Below are 20,738 nucleotides of genomic sequence, written 5' to 3' on the forward strand. Positions count from 1 at the left end.
GATGGGCTGACTAACGAAATCCTAAAAGCAAACCCTGAAACCTGGGCAGATCTTTGCCATCAGATCTTCAAATTAATAATGGATCTCAAACAAATCCCAAGCACATGGAAAACGGCAGTTCTGATCCCAATTTTCAAAGAAAGCCAAAAGAACAATGGCTTCAAACTATCAGCCGATAGCATTGTTTGTATCCCTTAGCCAAAATATTTGCCTCCATGTTGCTACATCGACTGACCAAATGGTCTATACTCTCTAATAAAAGAAATCCAAGTCAAACAGGGTTTGTTAAAGGTGAGGGAACTACCATCAACTTGATGATTCTGAATCTTCTCAAATTGGAGGCAATTAGAACAAAAACCAAAACATTTGAAGTGTTCGGAGATCTACAATTAGCTTTTGACAGTGTAAATTGTCAAACATTATGGAAGGAACTATACTCCTGCAACTGTTCAGTGGATCTTGTGGCAGCGAAGCAAGCATTGTATTTGAATACCTCCATACGTGTAAGACTATCAGCAAAAGGGGCAACAACAAACAAAATAATAAGGTGGAATGGAAACCGGGTTGTCCGTTAGCAGTCACACTCTTCAATTTATATATCTCGGACCTTGCAGTCCTTCAGGACACAATAAAAGCAAGTTTGCCCATTCTAATGATACACCTGTGCCTTGGATCATGTATGCAGATGACCTCGTACTACTTGACAAGACGCAGGTGGGTCTGCAAAGGCGAATTAATGCCCTTGAGAAATATGTTGAAGTTAAGGATCTCACCATCAATATAAAGAAATCACAAACCATGCCCCTCACATGCCAACGAGGAAAAAGGAAGCACAATGCTGCTTTCTACCTGAATACTAGCAAATTATAACACGTCAAAACCATCAAATACTTGGGGATACGGTTAAATCAGAGCTTCTGTGAACAGCATTGGGAGGATCAGCTAAGATTCGAAACTGAAGCATTGGCTTGGCATACATAAGAAATATGGGAAATTTTCTCTACGGCCAGTCATCGCTTTCTACCGTCAAAAGGCTGTCCCTATACTTACCCATGGAGGAGAGGCAACACTCAACTTATCATGGCAGAATTGGGACCTCCTTGAAGGTACATTTTGGCGAAAAATCTTGTCCCCCCCAAAGCTGTCAATTATAGCATAGAAATCTTTAGACGTTTTCATGAAAACTATAGTGGAAGAAAACCTCCCAACAATCGATATATTAAGAACCAGACCAAAATCTTCGAAGGACACAGTGCTCAACATATGGAAACTGGCCTGTATACAAATTATTGCCAAACTAGAATGCACATTAGAAACGCTGCAAATGCGGCCACTGACAGTAAAAACAAAAATACATCGAAACGATTGGATGGAGACCATAAATAAGAAAAGCTACGACAAATTGGTGATTCATTGTATCTACGAGAGTAGAGGTCTGAACCAGTTACCACCATATCTGAAGCTTTTTCCCTGTCAGCGGATCCGAGACCTATCCCTCTGAATACATCTCAATTTACTACTAACAAGAGAGGTTCTGGTACAATCATAAACACACCCTGGACAATTCAAATACCAGTCGTTTTTGTCAGGACCATCTCCAACCAGAAACTCTTTACCATTTCATCATGGAATGTGCAACCCTCACTAAGGAAATATTGAAGTATTGTGCCATGCTTCCGCCAGAATCCTCCATTTTATCTCCTGAGGATCATTGGGACACTTTGATGCTGGGTGGCCAAAAAAGTCTCATATTTAGAATCACCCAATTCTGGAGGTAAGTGATTGGAAAGACTTCCATATAGCTCAGTCATCGTACTATTAAATGATAGTTCCGAAACCGCCACTTGATGGACCTTGTTACCAAGGAGAATAACAGCTCTTTTTTATATTTTGGTTGCACTCCTATTCCCTGATCTATTGCATTTTTTTCTGTTTATCTTTTTATGTTTCCAGATAATTAATTGGATACAAAGATGCATATGGAGGATATAATTAAAAAGTTTGTAAAGAAAAACGAAATCATTTTATAAAAAAATAAAAGAAATTACCAAAAATAATACAGAATATCGTGCCATACAGGTAGCTATCCATTTACCAGTCATATCTAACACATGTGAAATTAAGGAGACATAGATAGGAACCAACCCTCAACAAGTTCGCAATTCTCTATAACTTCGTATTATCTATAAACCAGAGCAAACCCCCTGCCTCCTCCTCCCATTCCAGCTCCTCACTTACCCTTGAACCCTACCTTTAACCCTTGTTACCCTCGCACCCTACCTTTAACCCTCTGGTTGCATTCCCTATGTACATTGCTCGTTTGTTTCTCAGCTAGGTCCATGCTTTATAGATGCCATTCTTGTATACATATTTATGTACTGTCATCTTATAATTGTTAATTTATAACACACTTAATAACAGAGATTGGATTTTAAGCTGGATCAGGATTCAAACCTGTGCTGTGTTGGCTTGCTTCCAAGACAAACACGTTGCCCCTGAGCCATACCCCCTGAGCCATTTCCCCCTCACTTATGACAAATGCAGCCTTGAATGCTTTTGTACAGTCATCAAATACATGGTACAAGAACCGTGCCATGTGCCCAGGTATTGCTTTATTAGGCGCGGTACAGATTCATACAGTTTGCAGCCTGGTTGTGGGGCTTACATGCCAGATGCAGCCCGATTCGCAAAGTTACAGTGATCATATTCCACGTGAGGCCTCTTCTTCTCATGTACAGTCACACATGTTCAGTTACAGAATGGCATGACCTTTGCTCCAATTATACATATTATGGGGCTTCATATGCTCAAGTGCAGCCCCACACAACTTAATGCACCCATAATTACACAGCCACCCTAGTGGCTGTGTAGTTATGGTTAAGTTGCTAATCCCATAGGAAGAGCACTTTTTGGGTGGCTTATAACTTTGCTCCCCCTGGACGAATCCTCACCAAACTTTGCAAAAAAAAGTATATGGCCCACTCTGAATTGTTTTTGCACATTTTAGTGAGTTTTGGTTCAGCGCGGGGCAAAGTTATAGGGGGGGTCCCAAAATTTCTTGTTTTCCAATAGACATAATGGGAAAAAAACTTTGCACATGCCTACAGCTCAAACCGCTGGACGGATTTCCACCAAATTTGCAGCAAGAGCAGCGGCTTGGTCCCGAAAGTGTGCTTTTGTTAATTTGATGTAAATCCATCCAGTAGTTTCTTTTTTTTTACATGGCCTAAACGTAAGGCAAAAAAATTAGTGATATCTATGTCCTCTCCGCAGACACACTTTCCTGTTCGCTCCGCAGACAGAACACTGATTGGATAATCGGCTTATGTCATGTCCACAGACATGCAATGTGTTCGCCAATTGGCTGGGTTGAGGTGTGAGGCGCGTCACATTGTTTCGATGTGCCCGCCATCTTGGATTCGCTGACAGCACGGCGGCGAACAGAGGCAAAATGCAATTTTGGGGACTGTGCTGGTGTGCAGGAGTGATTGGGGAGGGTTGAGGAGTATGAGATTGGTCAAATACTGTATTTGTTTAGGTGGCAGGTGCCCTTGATGTGTTCACCATGCCCGCGGTCTTAGTGGCTGTCCGCGGACATAATGAATGCGCTACTAGCTAATTTACTTTAGTATGATGTTGGTTTTGAATTGTTAGTACAGCATTGATTATTATTAATATGATCTATAAGCAGCCCACATACCACAGTCAAAATATTTGGTAGTATAGGAGTGTTATGCTGCAGTGGTTGTGGCCAGGGCCTAGAATCTTGGGTGCATGGCTGAATATGCTAAAGTATTGGATACTTACTGGTTGAGTTTTTTGTGGTTGTATGCAGTTTTTTCATGACATGGGTAACTGTACCAGACATACTTTTTCGATCTCTGTGATAAAAGAAAAGATCGTATGTTAGAGCAGGTAGTTCATAATGAGTTATTGCATCTGTTTTTTTTTACCCTCATATTTAGTACTTTACAAGTACTGTAGTTCAAACCAGTGTACTGCACAATTTGCTCAGTTTCTGTGTTTGTTTTCTAAATCATTGGGTCTGTGGGAAAAAAAATCCATGCTGGATTAAAAAAAAAACCTTATATGTTGTGGTACAATATATTGCTTTCATTGTTTTACTGTTTATTTCTTGTTGCAGATTTTTGGGGCAATTAGATACCTGTTGGTGTATTCTGTTTGTTTATTTTTACTTTTATGCTATTCATCTATCTGTTGGGTTGTTGCAGATTTTTTGGGGCCGTTAGGTACCTGTTGGCATTTTCTAACTGTATTTTTGTTGTTTGATTTTAGTAGTATTTGTTTATCTGTTTATTTGTTGCAGATTTTTTGGGGCAGTTAGATACCTGTTGGCGTATTCTAACTGTATATTCCTCGTTTTTTTTTAGTGGTATTTATTTATCTGTTTGCTTGCTGCAGAATGTTGGGGCAGTTAGATACCTGTTGGCGTGTTCTAACTGTGTATGTTTTCTTACATTTTAGTGGTATTTATTCATCTGTTTGCTTGTTGCAGAATCTTGGGGCAGTTAGATACATGCTGGCGTACTCTAACTGTACACAGTTTTGAAGTTGATGTTTTGCTTATGTTCATACACAGATTACGTATAAAATTTTGGTTTTAAGAATATTAAGTAAGCGTTTACAGGATTTGCTGGCAATCTCTGCTTTAGAGTAATGGTACTATCATTACATTCGAAACCATCTACAATTCTTTTTTATATATGCAGTGTAGTGACCTGCATTGGTTGTGGCTCCTGCGTGATAGATTATACCTATTGTTGTGAAGGTTTGCTTACCAAGGGATACTTGCCCATGTGTGAATCCAGTCAGCTTACAGTTGTTGTTAGTACCATCTGAATTGTAACGTAAAAGCATTACTATTACATATTTACTATGTGTCTGTATTTTTAAGGTGGAGCGATAATCTGAATTGAAGGTAGTACATAATCTGCCATGGTTTGTACAAGTTGCTGAAATGGAATGGATTCACAGTTAGGTATGAATACATACACAAAGCATTCATTAGGGACTTCTTGCAGTGCACATGGCTGCAGAGAGTGCATGTATGTGTCCACATGTATGAAAGCTTTCATTTATAGGTATGTTTTTGTTTTCCAGTACTTGTAGTACATTAGCAATTATTGCGGATCTTCTTGTGAGTTTATAGTGAATTTGACAATTCCAGCACAGTAGTCCAATTCTTGTCTTATTCCATGAACACTGTAAGTGTTATCAGGATTGTTGGTTGCATTTCTATGAAGGACTAACATTTGCAAACACAATTGTTCTGCACTGTGTAAGTAAATGTTCTCAATAATTGGTGGCAATTGGAATATAATATTTTTTGCTACATTTGCATAGCAATGTACAGCAGTTACATTTGAAAATGTGAATGGACCTGGTAGTTCTGTGTGGAAGTAATTTATTTGGGGTGTAGGTTGCTTCTTTGAAGAAGCAGTTGAGTTACTTTGACCACTAGATTCTTGTTTGATTGTGGTACTTGAGGAAGTATTAGTTTCTTTGTTTTTCTTTGGAGGAATTGTAGTGATATCCCATATCGTTTCAGTTTGAAGTAGTTTTCCTTTACAACGTTTTGCTTGTTGTGGAACAGGATAGGTTTTCAGATGGGGGGTGTGGAGTGAATGCAGCCTATTGTATTCTAGAATGCAAGGAATATCAGCCTTTACTTTACTTGCATCAAAGTTGATTAGAAATAGCATGTCAAGTGTACGTAAGCGTGATAGTGCTTCATAGCTCATGCCTTCTTTAAAGACTGTGCTACCAATATCTATTAATGCTTTATCTCGGATAAGACCTTGTGATTTGTGAATGGTCATTGCGTATGCTAGAGTTAATGAAAATTGTTCTCTGTGTACATACATGTCTTTGAAAATAAGGAAGCGGGCTGTTGAGCGTCCTATCCTTTTAACTTCTGATAGTTTGTCAAAGAGAATATTGACAAATTGAATGTTGTTGTCACGTGGGTATGTTTGAAAGCCAACTGTACCAAGTGCTCCATTAACTAGTCCTTGCCCCATGTCAAGGTTACGTTTAAGCATTACTCTACAGTTCAAAGATAATTTTAATATTTTCTCCAAACCAGCTGTGGCTTGTTGACACATGGGTAGTGTCATACCATGTATGTCCAGTTTATCTGTGGAACAAATTTCAATTATTGGTTCTATTTCTTTTTTCAATATTGTTTCATTGAATTTGGAACAGCTTGCAAGAGTTGGCATCAAGGACATACAATTGACATTTTTGTGTGCTAATTGTTGCATGACATCAGTAGCACATGAGTTATAGCCATAGAGTGTATGGATGTGCCTAGTCTTTAATATTGATATGCTTCTTGAGATAATACACCAACTGTAATACTTTTTAAAATGTTGGTGTATGTGAGGTCTGCAGACTGGCACATGGTTTCAGTTAATTCTTTGTATTGGAAATGTTGCCAAAGGTTGACATTTCCTATGCTGCCAAGAGTTTTACGGCACAATTTGTGCCCTAAGGTTTTAAAAATAGGTTCAGCTTTCACTGGTGTCAATTGAAGATCTCTGAAAACAATAATGTGTTTTCCTCCAAAGAGCTGGTCGTAGTCTGTTTTGAGGACCTCTTGTAATCTGAGGTGAATCAAAGCCAACATTAGGTTGGAGACAATGCTCACCTCATCTATTAGCAGCATTTTCATTTGATTGAAAACTCTGCGTAGTTCCATTGCAGCTTCTGTGGAATGTTTGTAATAGTCTAATTTGTTTTGGTGTTCTACTGGAAGGACTACTAATGGGTGTAAAGTGACACCACCTGTGTTGTAGGCAGCTAAACCTGTGGGGGCAGTTACAACAGCTGACAGTTTGTTTGTCAATTGTAGAAGGATCTTGATGATGATTTTGATTAAGAATTTTTTGCCTAAGCCAGCTTCACCACTCACATATAGCAGTATAGGTTTGTAGTCTTGGCAGGTACAGTTTTTATTTTCATGTTCAACACCATGTTCAATTTGTTTTGTTATTTCTTGGAAAATGCTACGCACTCATTGTTCAGTTGTGATTTCAGTACAGCAAAGTCTTCTGTAGCTTGTTCATACTGACATGTAGTGTTTTCTACTTGTGTCATGGCTGATTCTGCCTAATTTGTTATTAGTGGCTGTCCAAGTGGTTCTTGGCTTCCTGTTCACAAGGTTGACTACTGTTGGGAGTGTCCACTTGTATTTGGGCCCTGAGTTCTTCTTTGTGTTGCTTTTCATTGTGCAACATTGTTTGGTAATGTGTAAAGTTTACGTCTGTTACAGTGCTTTCATTTGCTTTGAAAGTGTCTTCATAGGAGTCATATGTATCCAGTAACACTTCTTCTTTTCTCCATGGTTTGAAAAGTTGTAGCAGGAACATGTAATACAGTTCTTTATGAGTTTTTAATGACAATTTGATATGATTAATTAAGCTGTGTTTGCTAAGTTTCACTAAGCTGCCTTCACAATTTACCACTCTGTATATATCTTTCTTTTCATCTGGTTTAAAATTATTTTTGTATGTGAAGTTTTGAGCTACATGGTAGAGACACATGGTTTCCAAAGTGGTACTCCTGTTTGGGTAGTATGTGTCTAGTAAATTGTTTTTCAAAATGTCTTGGCTGTTGGGATCATTTTTGGCTATTGTTTCTATGTCCTCATATGATTTGAAAACTCTTTTTCTAGATTTTGCAGAACCAAGACTTAGCCTACTATATTGTCAGATTTTCCATAAAAGGCATTACCGGTTAAATGCTCTACAGCTTCACAGCAGCCACATTCTCTATGAGAGAGCATTGTTATGCCTAAACTGTGCAATTTCTATGATAGTGTTTTGTCAGATGATATGTCATCCCAGAGGTCCTGAAGCTCTGTTTGCTCTGCTTTGTTGAGTAGGCTGTGACATATTATACAACTGCAGTGGAATTATCTGCAATGTACCTCACATCTATGTTTGCATTCCATAGGAGGGCAATGATTGCATTGTAATCATTGATGTATTTTGATTCTTCTGTTCTTTTTATGTAATATGTGTTCTTAGGTGATTTACCTTTGACACTATGTCTGACTGAAGACATGAAGCTGTTTACTTGACCTGTTGCTGAAACTGGTCTAGGGAAAACAAAACAGCATTTGTTGTAGTATTTCCCTTTTTTTATATTTGCGACGGCAATAGTTCCCACGTTTGTGTCTTTGAAATTGTACAATTTGTGCTTGAAGGTCACTATGGGCCTCATTACGTGAATGGAGGTAGCCATGGAGCTATTAACTCCATAGCTGCCTCCGTTCCGGGCTCCATTACCAGGTTCCTGCAATTGGGAATTACTGGGTTACTCCGACATAGGAGGACCCGGTAATTCCTCCTTGCAGGAACCCATCCCCATTCCCATTGAGCCCATAAAGGGCTCAATGGGAATAGGGATGGAGGTAACAACGGGCACATTATGTGTGTCCTGTTGTTTCCTCCTTCTTCCCCTCGCAGGACCCAGAAAGCACACCTGGTCTTACCAGGCGTGCAATCCGGGTCCCGCAATGGGAAGCTCGTAATCGGCGCTCCCGTAATAAAGGGGGCCGGGCCCGTACCGGCCCCCTTCATTACGGGAGCGCCAGCCTTATAATGAGGCCCCATGTGTTGTTTGTGAAGGGATTTCACAAGTGACATATTTTTGGATGAACTGCAAAACAGTGGCATCACTGTCCTGACCAAATTTAGGAGCATCTTTAATCCATAATAGCATGTGGATGTGTGGTGCTCCTCTGGCTTGGTACTCTTTTCTCCAAAAGAAGTATTGAACTTCTCTGAGGGGAGGAACAGTCATATTACATATAAAGTGTAGCATAGCAATTAAGTGATGATAGAAATATCTTGATACATTTACAGGATTTAGAGGGCACAGTTCTCCTGGTGTTTTTATATCTATAGTTTGTTTTATTTTTGTTTGCTATGCGTAGGAAATCGCATAAATCTTCCCATGCATATTCTGCACAACTTAATGTTACAAACAAAGTGGGTGGGCCAAGGTTTCTTATCATACAGCGTATATCTCCGTGATGTCAGAACCAGTATTCTTTTGTATCACGCATGTTTGCTAAAAGTTTTGTAATACTTGACTGTAAAAACTCATCTTTCTCTTGCACTTTTTGTAATAATTGCATAGCTGACATATTTTGAAAATGGGTACCTGATTTTAATGTGTGTGCAACTCCGTAGCATAGAGTTGCTAGTTCACTTTCAAAGAGAAGGTGGAATATGTATTCCACGTTTTGTCTGAATCTGGGGTTGTCAGAATACATTCGTAGAGAGTGATGTTCTGATGCTGTTATCTGTGTGGGTCTATCATCGTACCTTCCTCCTATTCCACTAGGAAGGAGTAGCGGAAAGGCCCATGCTTCTATACTTTTTCCCCATATGCTGATTGGAGATCCTTTGACTTGTCGCATTTGGTAGGTTTCAAGCACATCTTCCATAGCGTCTTTAGAGTGCAAAAGAATGAATTGTATAATGGTCTAAAATATTGGATTCTGTGGTAGGATTTAGAAGTTGGAATTGACCAGTTTGTGGTGACTCTTGAATTATTTCAATGGTTTCTCTCAGGTTTTCTTCAATATTAATTTCTTTGTAGTATCCATTGTTGTTTTGTATATATTGCAGGGCTTGTCTAACTTTATCTAAGTCCACGAGTTGTTGCCAATTTATTTTGTCTTTTGTAGGTACGCCATTTACTAAGACAATTAAAGATTGATATAATGGCCGTTGCACTCATAGAGTGTGTACATTTTCTGTGAGATGTAATGGTAAATAAACTACTTTGCCACAAATACCTTTGGCTAATTTAGAGGGAGGTAATTTTGCTGTTTTTGGTTGGAGGCGTATTATTTCTTGAAATGGGTGCACTGCTTTAATTATGATGCTCTCATATAAATTTAGTTGTTGCAGGGGTTTTGCCCCTCGAATCATTCCAAGTTATTTGTGATAGCACGTGAATGCGTATGGTTGTTGTCAAGTTTTGCAGTGCAGTAATTGCAAAGTATTAAGGGGTCAGTAATGTCATATTTGTTTTCTGCTATAAGTTAGAGAGCTAATTGGAACCATTTTGAATCTTCATTGTCTTCTATTTTGTACGTTATGCGTAGAGTTTTTGTGGTACTTTTATAAGAAGTCCTGTGGCAACACATGCACACATGGTTTGGTACTTCAGCGGAGGTACTTTTAAACTTTAGTATTTCTTTTTTGTATGTGTTTAATAGAAGGTTGCTATTTGTACAGTAGTTCCTAGTTTGTTGTACATCTATTTCATTTTGTAAGTGGCTTACAATTCCAAAATATGTTCTCTGGATATGGTCTAATTTTTCGATTAGTTGTTTGGCTGTGCCATGTAGAAGATTGTTATTTAAGTTGGCTAGTGCTAAAGCAGGACTTTTAGCATAGTAGAGTTTTTGGACTAGATTTCTTATAGTTGAATGAAGTGTTGATATCATTTTGATATAATGGAAGGTGCTTTTGCAAATAGGTCCTGAAATGCAGGCTAATGAATGTCCTTATAGTCCTGTGTATTTGTGCACTGGACAGTCATCCATATTTTGTACTAGTTTAATTTAGAATTTGTCTTTGCTCTTTACATACTGATTGAGCAATTGGCGTAAAGATTCGAAAGATTTTTTAGCAATGTTACACATTTATGTGCACGGCCATTTGTAGACTGGATGTTTTGGTTCAGTAGATTGGGGAGGTGATTCTGAGTTGTCTGGGGCTATTTGAGTGAGCAGAGTTTCTTGTTCCATAATGGTGTTATTAAGTTTTTCATACCCTCGTCCACTGCTATGTATGGCAATTGGGTTTGTTTGCTTTTGTTTATATGGTTCTTCATTACAATATGGTTCTGTGGTCGTGGTGTGACTCCATTCACCTCCACAGATGTTTGAGAAGCTATTTTTGGTGACATTCCGTTTATTGAGAAGTCTTTTTTGTAGTTTAGTAGTTAGTTTTTTGTTAGTGCTTTCATCCTGTTTAAAAATAAAATAAATAACTTCCTTTTGAGAAGGATTGCACTTTCTATGAGAGCTTCTAGGATTAATTTTCTACGGTAGATTTTAAGGGTTGTGCATGATTTGTCTCCTGTTTTTAAAAGGTTCTGAACGACTCTGTGGCAGAACATTTTTTGTAAAACTTTTTTTTGGTATGTTTACTTGCCACTACATCAAGATTTATAGGTCCAGTGTTAGCAGTAGTGGTAGTTGAAGTCTTGTTAATCACTTTCTGTTTGGTTTTACATTTTGATAGAGGAGGGAAAGTTTCTGTACTGGAAGCTTGTTTTGTTTTGCTTATTGACTGTATTAGCTGTTTTGTTTGATCTTTTTGTACAAAATCGGCTAGAGATGGATGCTTATTTTGGACACTTTTACTTTGATTTGCTCTACTTCTGCATTGCTTTCTCTGGAGTTGCTTTTTGGTAGGCATTCTTTGGGGTCTGTTGGAGAAAAAAAAGAAAGTGTGGGTTGGGCTGTTGTGCAGTGTATGCGTGCTTTGTGCATGAGTGTCTGAGTATGATGGTGTCATGCCGTGAGGTGGGTGGTGCCTGTGGAGCCGCTGGTGGCGTGGACGCTAATTCCCGTCGCACACAGCTGCCTACCCGTCACGCCCTCCTGTAGCACTGTTCTAGTTGTTGCACGCTGACGCGGCCCGGAGCATAAAATCTGCTTCTTCCGGGTTGCGGACGCATCACAACGCTTCCGGTTTCGTCCGCTAGTGCTGTTTTGCTTTGAGCCTTCCCTGCCTACTCGTCCATTGTATTCTTGTCGGGGTCCCGGTCCCCGATCGGGTCCCGACTTTCCCCTCTTCTTTTCCACCTTTCTTCCTGCTCAGTGTTCCTTTCTTCTGTTCCTTTGCCTTCGCTTGCTCCTCCCTTCACTCTCCCTCCAGTTCCTGCTAGCCCTCCCCCTTCCCATTTTCTCTCTTGCCCTGTTTCCCTGCTCTTCCCTCCTGCTGTTGCTCTCCCGTGTACCAGATTCCCGGCCTGTATTTTGGATTGCCTTTTCCTTACCCATTGGGATTCCTCCTGCTGTTGCTCTTCCGTGTATCAGATCCCGGCCTGTATATTGGATTGCCATCTTCTCCTTGTTCTATTTCCTCGTGCCTGGTTCCCATTACCGAGCCAAACACTGGTTGGACTGCACCCATCCGGGGCTTCTACTAATTCTTCCGCTGGATTACTCTTATGGTCCGGCCTCATCTTCAAAAGTGGCCAGTCTATGCATCTCCAGAGAGACACTGAGATCGCTCAGGGGTTTTTTGTGCCTTAGGGCTTTTTCCCCTTTCTCGGCGTTCCCGGGAGGGGCCCCCTGGTCACCTTTTTAAGCGACACAGTGGCTTCTTTCCGTGGCCGTCCATACCTGCACAATAAAAAGGAGCCATCAAGAAGAACAGAAAAGAAGGGTTCTAGGAAGAAGGACGAAGGTGAGGAGTTAGGGGAGGGAGGAGATTCGGAGTCTACGTTCTCTGACGAAGATATCACAGTTCATGGTGACAGTTTGCGACGCAGATAGAGATCAAGATGGCCACCCCGCAGCAAGTACAAGAACTTGTAGCCGCAGTTCAGAGTTTGAATTTGGAAATGCAGAATATTCAGGCAGCTAATGCTACCCTTCAGCAACACATGACTGAGAGGGAACGACCTTCTACTGTCCTACCACCACTTCGCTTAGTGTCGGGCAAGTTTGATGGCTCGCCTAAAAGGGTCAAAGAATTCCTGGACGCCTGCAATCTACACTTCTATTTTCACCCCCAAACATTTGCCTCCGACCATGCCAAGGTGGGGTTTATGATCACCCATATGACAGGTAACGCCCTGGCATGGGCCACCCCACTGGTGAACCAGCCTTACCCAGTTTTGCAGGACTACAATGCATTCAAGACCTTGATGCAGCAGACCTTCCTGCGTACCGAAAGCACTTTTTTGGCATCAGAAGATCTTCTTGATATCCGACAAGGAAGTTCGGATCTTCTGACATACATAACAGCTTTTAAACAAGTGGCAGCTGAAGCTGGGTGGCAGGAGCAGGCACAGTATGCCATTTTTCGGCGAGGTTTGAGAGAAGACCTAAAAGATGAACTAGCCCGGATTGAAAGGCCCGTATCCTTTGCTGAGCTCCTGACCGCTACACTCCGAATCGACTTCAGAATGACAGAACGACGCATTGAAAAAAAGAGAACCAAGTTAAATGTACCCCCTCTCTTGGAAACTCACCCGTCCACTTCAGTACCCTTCCCACGAACCTCCAAGGAAGAACCAATGCAAGTTGGCACAACTCGAGCCCCGCTCACACCGGAGGAAAAACAAACTGCACAGGGATGGCTGCCTGTGCATGTATTGCGGGGCATCCACACATATGCTACGGGATTGCCCGAATGTTCCACCCAGAAGGTCGGGAAACGCTCGCCCTCGGTAAGTGTTGGGACTCACTACCGAGGGGCTGGTCCAAGTCCTTATGCTCCTCTATCGGTGTCCTCATCGGAAACTTCGGAGGACTCACGTTTGATGGTGCTCACAGTAACTCTCAAATTGGAGGCAACGGAAGTGACAACCTTAGCTCTACCTGATTGTGGGGCAGCCAGCAATTTCATAGATACTCACTGGGCCGAACACAAGGGTGTCAAAAGAATAGCCAAACAAGAAGATCAGAAGGTAGAAGGGGTGGATAGCGAAACATTGAGCTCGGGCATGATCACCCACACCACCGAAGAACTCAACAACACTCCGAAAAGATCATCATTGACATAATCAGAGCCGCTCACTTCCCCATCATCTTGGGAATATGCTGGCTACGCAAGCACAACCCCAATATTGACTGGATGAAGAACTTACTGAAATTTCAGTCCCCCTTTTGTAGGTCAGAGTGTTTACCCGAGCCCAAATTTGTAACTGTTAAAACTACAAACAGTTGTGAGACCAAGACCGTACATTGTTTGCCCCATTACCTAAAGGAGTTTACTGAGCTAGTTAGAGAGAAGAAACCCATCAAACTACCTCCACACCGACCCGAGGATTGTTGCATTGACTTAACTCCGGGAGCTCTGGTGCCATTTTGCAGGATGTTTTCGCTTTCATTGGAGGAGAAACAATTCCTCTGAGAATATTTGGACAGCAATATGGCCAATGGGCTCATAAGGCCTTCGAAGTCCCCCGCAGAGGGCTCTATGTTTTTCATTTTCAAGAAAGAATCCAAAGAATTAAGGCCCTGCATTGACTATCGAGGCTTAAATAAGGTCACAGTGAAAGATCGTTATCCCATGACTTTGATAACTGAGATCCTACAAGCAGTCCATCGAGCCATAATATTTACCAAACTTGATTTAAGGAATGCTTACCACCTTCTCCTCGTACAGAAAGGAGACGAATGGAAGACTGCCTTCCGGACTCCATTTGGACTCTTTGAGTATCAAGTGATGCCGTTCGGATTGGTTAACGCCCCTTCAGTATTCCAACGTTTTATGGACAGACTATTTTCCGATCTGTTATGTCAAAGCACTTTAGTGTATCTCGACGATATCCTGGTGTACTCCAACAATCCTGAGGAACACAAAGTGCATGTCAAGGAGGTCTTCCGAAGACTTAGAGACAACCACTTGTCAGTCAAACTCGCCAAATGCATGTTTTCTGCCTCGTCCATCCCTTATTTGTGGTATATCCTGTCTAATCAAGGAATCTCGATGGATCCCAACAAGGTGTCTTCCATACTAGATTGGCCATCACCCACTTCGGTTAAAGAGATCCAAAAGTTCTTGGGTTTGGCTGATTTTTATCGGAGATTCATCCCAAATTTTTCTCAAAAGATCATACCCATTACTACACTTCTCAAGAAGACAGTTGTGGAGACCTCAAAGAAGCATTTTGTGCAGCACCCATTTTACACAGCCAGATCAAAATCTGCCCTTTATCCTAGAAACCGACGCCTCAGCAGCCGCCATAGGAGCTGTTCTCCTACAAGAAATTCAGGGAGTAGAACATCCAGTCGCTTATTTCTCGAAAACCCTAAATGTCAGTCAAAGGAACTACTCCGTCATTGAACCTGAATTGCTGGCCATGAAATCTGCTTGTGTGGAATGGCGCCATCTCCTTCAGGGAGGCAGGTATCCATTTACCATTCAGACCGACCATAAGAACCTGCAGGTCCTGAGGCAATTCGAGTGTTACAACACCCGACAGGCTCGATGGGCTCACTTCTTCTCCCAATTTGATTTCCATTTGATTGGTCCCCTAACCAAGAGCATCAGAGTGATTTTCACGTTTCCCAGACAGGTAAAGGAGGATTCGGGAGGTCGTTTTGAGGTTGAAAAACATCCCAAGAACCTGACGTATGAAATCAGAGATGGTCTCTACTTGGTAAAGGGTAAACTATACTTACCCACACGTGCCTTTCGCAAGATGGCATTGACCTGGTGCCATGACTCTAAACTTGCGGGTCATCGAGGCGCAACAGGCACTCTTGAGTACCTACACAGACACTTTTACTGGCCAAGAATGAGAGAGGACGTTGATCGGTACGTTCGGTCTTGTATTGTCTGTCTTCAAAGCAAATCTTCTCATCACCGACCGATCGGATTGCTTGAACCATGTGCTGTCCCGGATGGCCCCTGGAGCTCTATTTCAACTGATTTCATTGTGGATCTACCTCTATCTCAGGGATGCACGTGTATAATGGTGGTTATAGATTCATACACCAAGGTGGCTCACTTCTCCCCTTTGCCCGGTGTCCCAACAGCAGCAAGAATGGCGGAAGTGTTTCTCCAGGATATCTTCAGGTTACACGGAATGCCCACGAAAATAATCTCAGACAGGAGCAGTCAATACACTTCCCGCTTCTGGAAAGCCCTCTGTGATAGGCTGGGTATCGAAAGAGCCCTCACATCTGGTTTTCACCCACAATCCAACGGACAGACCGAACGCCTTAACGGAACCCTTGAACAGTACCAGAGGTGCTTCACCAACTCCCAGCAGGACAACTGGTACTCGTTATTGTCTTTGGCAGAATTCTCCTATAATAATTCTGTACACTCAGCTCTTGGGTTTAGTCCCTTTTTCTGTACCTATGGCTACCATCCTCGATCTATTCTTCCTGTCTCTGGCCTTTCTACTGACTTGCCATCAGTAGATTCTTCACTCACTCTCCTTAGAGAAATACACAAGAAGGCGGGGGAAGGCCGTAGGGCTGCTCAAGAGCATTACAGGTCTCAAGCCAATAAACACTGCCAACCTGTCGCTGGGTGGGAAGTGGGATCTAAAGTAATGCTTTCCACGAGATACTTACCTCGATGGGCTCATCCTTCCAAGTTGTCCCCCAAGTTCTTAGGGCCCTACAAGATAGTACAGAAAATCAACCCTGTTGCTTTTCGTTTAAAACTTCCAACCAGCCTCAACAGGGCCAATCCGGTCTTTCATGCCTCACAGCTAAAGAACTTTCATGTAGACACCTGGACACGTCAGGCGGAGAGAGTCACAATGCTTCTGGCTTCCACTCATGAAGAATATGAGGTAGCTCAGATCTGCGACTCTAGCTATCGCAGAGGCAGATTGGAATATTTGGTAAAGTGGAAAGGCTTCCCCTCCTCTGAGAACACCTGGGAACCCATCTCACATATTACAGCCCCTTCCCTACTGCGCAGGTTTCATTTTTTTCATCCAGGTAAACCAGGGGGAGGGAACTTTAGGAGGGGGCATACTGTCATGCCGCGAGGCAGGTGGCACCTGTGGAGCCGCTGGCGGCGCGGACGCTAATTCCCGTTGCACACTGCTGCCTACCCGTCACGCCCTCCTGTAGCACTGTTCTAGTTGTTGTACGCTGACGCAGCCCGGAGCATAAAATCTGCTTCTTCCGGGTTGCGGACGTGTCGCAACGCTTCCGGTTTCGTCCGCTAGTGCTGTTTTGCTTTGAGCCTTCCCTGCCTACTCGTCCATTGTATTCTTGTCGGGGTCCCGGTCCCCGATCGGGTCCCGACTTTCCCCTCTTCTTTTCCACCTTTCTTCCTGCTCAGTGTTCCTTTCTTCTGTTCCTTTGCCTTCGCTTGCTCCCCCCTTCGCTCTCCCTCCAGTTTCTGCTAGCCCTACCCCCTTCCCATTTTCTCTCTTGCCCTGTTTCCCTGCTCTCTAGTGTTTTTTATTTCTTCCTTTTTCCTGCCTTTTCCTTGCCGTTGGCATCCCTCCTGCTGTTGCTCTCCCGTGTACCAGATTCCACCTTTCTTCCTGCTCGGTGTTCCTTTCTTCTGTTCCTTTGCCTTCGCTTGCTCCCCCCTTCGCTCTCCCTCCAGTTTCTGCTAGCCCTACCCCCTTCCCATTTTCTCTCTTGCCCTGTTTCCCTGCTCTCTAGTGTTTTCTATTTCTTACTTTTTCCTGCCTTTTCCTTGCCGTTGGCATCCCTCCTGCTGTTGCTCTCCCGTGTACCAGATTCCCGGCCTGTATTTTGGATTGCCTTTTCCTTACCCGTTGGGATTCCTCCTGCTGTTGCTCTTCCGTGTACCAGATCCCGGCCTGTATATTGGATTGCCATCTTCTCCTTGTTCTATTTCCTCGTGCCTGGTTCCCATTACCGAGCCACACACCGATTGGACTGCACCCCTCCGGGGCTTCTACTGATTCGTTTGCTGGATTACTCTTCTGGTCCGGCCTCATCTTCAAGAGTGGCCAGTCTACGCATCTCCAGAGAGACACTGAGATCGCTCAGGGTTTTTGTGTGCCTTACGGCTTTTTCCCCTTTCTCTGCGTTCCCGGGAGGGGGCCCCTGGTCACCTTTTTAAGCGACACAGTGGCTTCTTTCTGTGGCCGTCCATACCTGCACACAAAAAAGGAGCGATCAAGAAGAACAGAAAAGAAGGGTTCTAGGAAGAAGGACGAAGGTGAGGAGTTAGGGCAGGGAGGAGATTCGGAGTCTACCTTCTCTGACGAAGATATCACAGTTCATGGTGACAGATGTTAAGTATGATTGTAGAGGTGTGTGATTGTGCAATGGGCAGGTACATCAAGTTGGGAAGGCTATTCTTGTATGAGTTTGTTACTATACTGGGCTTCAGTGACAATATAAAGTATGTAGCTGGCAAGGGGAAGCACTAATATTACATCTAATGGTAAAGGGTGAATATATGTGTTTCTTCTACAACACTAAAATGCTAGTGTGTTTGAGTAACAGACCATTATGTTAGTTCTGTACTTATTTTTTGTAAGGAACGAGTAGGTTTCTTCTAAGTCCTTGTTAGTACTTCAGACGCTGCTGCTTTTCAGGAGACTGGTGTTCACTGAAAGTGTAAAAGAAAGAAGTTAGTGCATATGTGTGTTTATAGCACTTTCGTTAATGTAGACATTGTTTAGCACTTTTCTTTGCCTATGTGCATCCTGTATATTTTATTTAGAATCTGTTAGTTGAATATGTTTTTCGAATGAGTATAATAGTAAACTTATAGAGCACACTTGTTTTTTTAATGTTATGTTAATGGATGTTAAGAGATAGAAGAAATAATCACATGCAGGTTGTGCTATTTTTACAGGGTAAATGGCAGAGATTGCATATAAAAGCATTCAATGTATGCCTTTGTGAAGGTGTGGGTAATAAAGCAGAAGGATTTGATATAAAGGCAGTGGTGTTGTTTGATCTGGGAGCCTTTCTAATGATATTGGGCCTCATTACGACCCAGGCGGTAAGGGGTTTACGGCAGCGTTAACAGCGCCGACCCTTACCGCCTGAGTACGAGGTCCCTTAGCGCCATGGCGCTTTTAACACCTGCTTTTAGCAGGTGTTAAAATCCATGGCGCTAAGGGACCATGGAGTTAATTACGCCACCGTAATTTACGGTGGCGTAATTAACGCCTTCCCCACTCCCATTATGCCCTATGGGGCAAAAATGGGAATGGGGAAGGGTAAATGGGGATTGGGGACTTACCGCCCCGCCAAGGTCGGAATGGGGCGGTAAGTCCGCCAACCACCATGGCGTAAACATAGTTTACGCCATGGTGGTAAAGTCACGGCCAGGTGGTAACTTACCGCCTGGGTCGTAATGAGGCAAATTGTCTGTGTGTGTGCTTGAATGAGGATATATGTACTCATGTTGGCTGTGTGTAATTTTATAACACACTGGAGAGTCTTTTTCATAATTATACTGTTATTTTTCACATGTTATAATATAAAAACATATTTTTATAGATAGGTGTGTGTGTAAACAAACATTTGGAGAGCTGAAAGCTTTGCAAGTGACACGTCATCATAGCAGATGGGAGAAATGACAGTAAGTTCATTTTACAGTTTATACAGGGTCAGTGGCATTTACTTTGTTCATAATTTTATTTATTTTGTTTTACATTTTTAAAGCACTTAAAGAGCTCGCGGGCATCAAGGCGCTGATACAGGAATTGTTTGTTTTTTAGTTGCGTATTTATTTTGCTTCAGTTGTCTATTTATAACGTGTTTAAACACCCAGAGGTTTCTAAGCGCAGACCCGGGGATGGAATCTGCGTTGCTTTGTGTCGTCTTGCTTTCAATGCGCGCACGTTGCCGCTGAGCTATGCTCCCGGGATGTATTGTATTTCTAGAAGAGGTGTACATATATTGTGTAGAAAATATTCATGCCTGTAGTCTGTGTTCTTGCATGTGGATGTCCTTGAATATGAAAGTGGAAATCTTGGGAAGTTTTATAGTAGTTGTTGCTGTAGGTCCTTTGCCGTGACAGTCGAATTGTACTGGGAGTGATCAATAGTACATCGAAAGTGCTGATCTGTGATGACATAGTTAGATGTAGAGTTGTTGTATGTGATTGGTGGATGATTTTGTGACTGCTTAACAGTAGCCAATGAGGAAATGGTGCAGAGAGTGCAGTGGAAAGCGTATAAGGGCTGCCCTCAGTGTTACTTAGGCGCTCAGTGGACAGCGGTGGCTGTTCGCAGACAGGACATGCTACATCCGGGGTTTCCGAGCATGAAGTGGGAGTGTATTTTGAGGATTAGCCAATCAGGTGTTGAGGTTCTGCTTCGTATTGAGAGAGGCTGTGTGTAGTGAAGATGGCGGAGGTGCAGAAAGTCAGGGTGTTGGTGGTTGGAGATATGTTTGTGAATGGTTTGGAGAAGTATGCAAAATCTTGGAATGTGGCTAATCATTTTGACACAAAAGGAGTGCATGTGCTGTGGAGCACTGTGCCTGATTTGAATTTGCAGGCAATTCTAGTAGTTTGTCAGGATGTGGATAGGTTTCATAGTCCACATGTAGTTGTCCTACACTGTGGTGCTTTGCATTTGGGCTATGTTCGTGGCCCTACTTTGTTGGAAGATCTGCAAGATTTGGTTCAGGCAATCATGAAAGTCCTTCCAAATGCCAAGGTTATTTTTTCTGGGTTGACACCTAGGGCAATATGGGACAATACTTCTGTTTTTTGTCCTTAGCAAAATGTTGTTAGGTGCTTAGTCAACGAGGCATGTTTGGTTTTGTGACTAGATCGGGCATGTTGTTTTGCAACAATGACAACATTGAGTCTGGTAATGTTGATTACTTTAAGGAAGATGACATTTCTTTATCTTTATGGGAAATCCCATGGTGTTTTGGAACGTAAGGGTTGCTTTGGAGAAGCTAAAGTGAAGATTTTTGGAGGAAAATAAAAAAAATAGAAAATAAAAGGTGTTTCTGAGCATCTGCAAAAAACCCCCAAAAAATAGCTCTTTTCAGACCCAACTTCAAAGGGGAAATGGGGCACACTATT

Source organism: Ambystoma mexicanum, chromosome 1q, assembly GCF_040938575.1.
Source record: "Ambystoma mexicanum isolate Mex_15411 chromosome 1q, UKY_AmexF1_1, whole genome shotgun sequence".
Classification (NCBI taxonomy): domain Eukaryota; kingdom Metazoa; phylum Chordata; class Amphibia; order Caudata; family Ambystomatidae; genus Ambystoma; species Ambystoma mexicanum.